Raw genomic sequence first — 4,503 nt, forward strand, 5'->3', positions numbered from 1 at the left:
TAGCCATAAGAAGTGTGACTGACCAGGCTGGAACGGATCCTTTTCCGCTTTTTGTGGAATGGAAAACCACCACTTGTGGAGCGCTCCATCTGCTGCCAGAAACTGTCAAAGGGTGGGTTAGGGATGCCTTGGCTGATGATGCGCATGTATGCGCTGAGGCTGAGACACCTCTGGCTCTACCTGGATGGTCACCGCATGTCAAGTTCTTCCTGCCACAATTGAATGGATGACGCGGAGACCGCAAATGAGCGAATGGCAGAGCGAGTGCAGACATGCGCTCGCTCTGTTCTCCCGAGCTAGCAATACCGGCAGCGAGGCTACCACTGCGGATTTTTATAGCGGGATGGTAGAGCACATGTCCAACGATGTCCTGGGGTGACTCTAGGCTTCGATGAGGAACAGCTTGTCAACCTGTTCAGAAGAACATTCGGGCCAAGGTATCTGGACAACTTCCAGAAATCCCTGGCCTAGTTACGCTACCGATCGGCCTTGCCAGTTCGAGAGAGGTTGTCAAGGTATGGTGCTGGTACCCCAACCACATGCCCCAAGTGCGGGCGTCAATGAAACTGTCAAGCACGCCTTCATACATTGTGATGAACTGAGGGGACTGATAACCTCTATGTCGAACAACTGGTGTCAGATACAGAAAGAGTACGGTTATCAACTGAGTCTATCATCAAGACTGTGCCACCTCCTTCCTTTAAGAAGGAAAAGGAGGCGTCATTTTTCTGTGTAGTAGCCGTATTGAAAAAGACAGTATGGGTGACGCGTGGAAGAGGAATAGAGACAGGTAACTTTATCTCTGGACACGGATTGGTTCGTTTTTTTAACTACCACCTGTTCAGAAAGATCAGAAAAGATGCCTGCCTCAAAGAACGTTTGAGAAAAGATGGGCAAATGTCGTAAGGAAGTTGAGAGTGAATGGGGCCGCGCTAGTGTGGCCGGTCTGAATGGAAAATAAGGAAAAAACGGAAGAAAAAACAACAAAAAAGGGTATTATAAAAAGTTTTTTAAAAAAGGAAAAAACCGGTGGGTCGAACACGAACCCGAAAAATATACCATCATATAATTTTTAAATTCATTTCCATTTCCTTGTATTATGTAAATTCATCCAATTTCATTATATTCGATTTTTTAAACTAAGGTATAACCCCAGCCCCTAAATGTTTTTGTTATGTCCTTGTGTTGTCCCCTCTGTGTCATAGCCTGTATGCCGAATAAAAGAAATTAGGTAGTGAGAACCGAGTCTGGCTGACCGGCTGAACAAAACGCCGTCTCGAAAGGAGAAGGTACAAGGGGACAACTATGGTAACTCACCAACGAAGCAGCTGTCTCGTCCCATAGCTCTCATTTTCACTAACTCACTTTCCTTTCTCTGTAACATTACCATATTTCTTTATATATACTACTATGAGATCGTGTACACACATATACAGGCCGAAATTAACTTTCTTTACCTTGCATGCTTTATGAACTGCGTTATACTATTACACTAGCCTACCTGTCGTGGTATGGTATATATTAAAGTTACGGTAAATAAATATTTCTTTACAACCTCGATCACTGTTCTTCTTTCAACTTGCACACTGGCAACCAACCCCTTAACAACAACCGTTACAAAAAGGTGACCCTCGACTGCAACGAAGAACTAACCGTTACATATATATATATATATATCTTTTACTCTTTTACTTGTTTCAGTCATTTGACTGCGGCCATGCTGGAGCACCATATATATATATAGGTAATGTTTTGAAGATCGTCCCACCAGTTTTATATTTTCTCTTTAAGATGGTTGTGTGTGTGTGTTCACTCACATCTACGTCTTCTCGATGATTTATAACCATTTATCTCATCATTGAGAATTCAGAAAATTCCGTCAATGCACAACTGAGATCAATGTCCTAAGGTGGTTATAACGATGACAGGCTAAGTTTGAAGTTTTCTGTCGGGCACATCTGCATATAGAACTCAGCATTCCTACAATTACGTTGTTCTCTAAACAGGTAAGTTCCGTAACCACATGCACTTCCAGTCAAGCTATTAACACGCTTCTCATTTGTTATAAAAAGCGTGACCTTAAACATCAGAAACTCGCAACACATAAACTTGCTGTTTTATTTGTCGGAGTGTACCTGACCACGGTCAAAATTTAATAAAGATTTTGTTTTGCATAATTAAATAAATAATTAATGGTATATCCCTTAATCTTCACTCATCGTTTGCAATAACCCCCACCCCACCCCCTAAAAAAAAGACTTTTTACGCTTAGGACCACGAAAGTTACTATAAAGGTTATCTCCCTTGACATTACTTTTTCCAACGCTACTTTGTATTTGCCTCTGTGTGTGTGTGTTTGTGGTGGTCCAGATGTGGTATCACTATACCCATCTATCGACGTGGATATTGCAATGGAAAAGTGCGTAGAGATTATCAACGAGAGTGAAGTGGAGTTCCGCAATGTCAACACAGAAGAACTGGGCCTCCTACTTAGATTGACATATGACGATGTATATCTAGATAAACACGACCTTAGAGGTTTCTGCCCTAGTAGACGTTTAAGAGGTAGACCACCCACAATTACCTCTATGGCTAGGAAGACCCCTATAGAGAGATGGAGCGGATGGACCAGGGCCATACGGACCCCAGCTAATGTTCATCAGGTAAAGAAAATGATCTCACATGCACAAGGAGCTAGTATAAGTGTTACCCTAAAAGGCCACACATTTAAGTTTAACAACAAAATATACGCCCAGGACGAGGGGGCAGCCATCGGTGTTAGTATCGCCGGTGATGTGGCCAATCTCTTCATGGTATGGTGGGACAGAAGGCTTAAGGAACGCCTGACACAGAACTCCATACTCGTGAATATGTACTCTCGATATGTCGATGATATCAACGTAGTGGTAAAGACACCCCCACAAGAGAGTACTCTTGAAATAGAAATAGAAACTAATACTATAGAGAGCATCCAGCAAATAGCTAACTCCATCCACCAGAGTATTAAGGTTACGATAGACTACCCTATTAAACGCGAGCGTGCATGCATGTATGTATGTATGTATATATGTATGTATGTATGTATGTATGTATGTATGTGTGTGTGTATGTATGTATGTAGGTATGTATGTATGTATGTATGTATGTATGTATAGATAGATAGATAGATAGATATACTAGATTACCTGTGACCCGTTGGATCACCAATAGTTCAAGGTACCTGAGGAATCCATGGTCTGATTTATGCAAAACTTCTGTTATTCCATTTGTGTTCACATTTCAATGGTACCTTACTTTCAAAGCATTTTTCCCATTATATGCCAGTTTGACTATTTATAAAGATACACCCACAAAAAAAATTGCGTATCTTGGTAACCCATGGTCCAATTTACACGCAACTTGTTTTATTCTATTTGTATTCACATGAGCATCTGATTCATGACATCTCCTGCTTTTGTCTCTTTCCATCTGTTTCACCAGATGCTCAACTCTCTGAGCATCCAATTCCTGATCTTTCCTGCTTCTGTGTCTTTCCCTGTTTTGTGCCAGACACTCAGCCCTTGCTTTATCAGTTTTATCAATCCTTCTATTCACATGCCTGTCCTGATTTTGGGTAAATATTTCATAAAGGACTTGTTTGTACTTCGATGTGAAATAATTTTTTTTACAAGTTTTTTTGAGTGTATTCAACATATTGTATTCACCTGCACAAATGATTTGTTTGTAGTGATCAAATGTTTGTGCTGCACAATCACTCACTCTCTCCATCAAATCAACATTGTTTGAACAGGTGGACTGTGTACGACACATCAGATGTCAAAGTGACCATAAAGCAGTGTAAGATGAAGTGTTTTGCTCAAGAATACAACACACTGCTCAGTCTAGGAATTAAGATCATGATCGCTTGGTCGTGAGTGCAGCACCATAACCACTAGGCCATGCATCCTAATATATATATATATGTATAAGTATATATATCACACAAACACATACACACATATTTATATATATATATATATATATCACCATCTACATATAATTTTGTTGGCACTCTGTCGCTTACAACGTCGAGGGTTCCAGTTGATCCGATCAACGGAACAGCCTGCTCATGAAATTAACGTGCAAGTGGCTGAGCACTCCACAGACATGTGTACCCTTAGCGTAGTTCTCGGGGAGATTCAACGTGACACAGTGTGACAAGGCTGATCCTTTGAAATACAGGCACAACAGAATCAGGAAGTAAGAGTGAGAGAAAGTTGTGGGGAAAGAGTACAGCAGGGTTCACCATCATCCCCTGCCGGAGCCTCGTGGAGCTTTTAGGTGTTTTTCGTTCAATAAACACTCACAACGCCCGGTCTGGGAATCGAAACCGCGATCCTATGACCGTGAGTCCGCTGCCCTAACCACTGGGCCATTGCGCCTCCACCTACATATAATGTTACATCTATATATACACATCATTATGTTGTGGACTTGTCTGAGATAAAATGTCTTCAGAGATTT

This window comes from Octopus bimaculoides, chromosome 3 (genome assembly GCF_001194135.2).
Source record: "Octopus bimaculoides isolate UCB-OBI-ISO-001 chromosome 3, ASM119413v2, whole genome shotgun sequence".
Classification (NCBI taxonomy): Eukaryota; Metazoa; Mollusca; class Cephalopoda; order Octopoda; family Octopodidae; genus Octopus; species Octopus bimaculoides.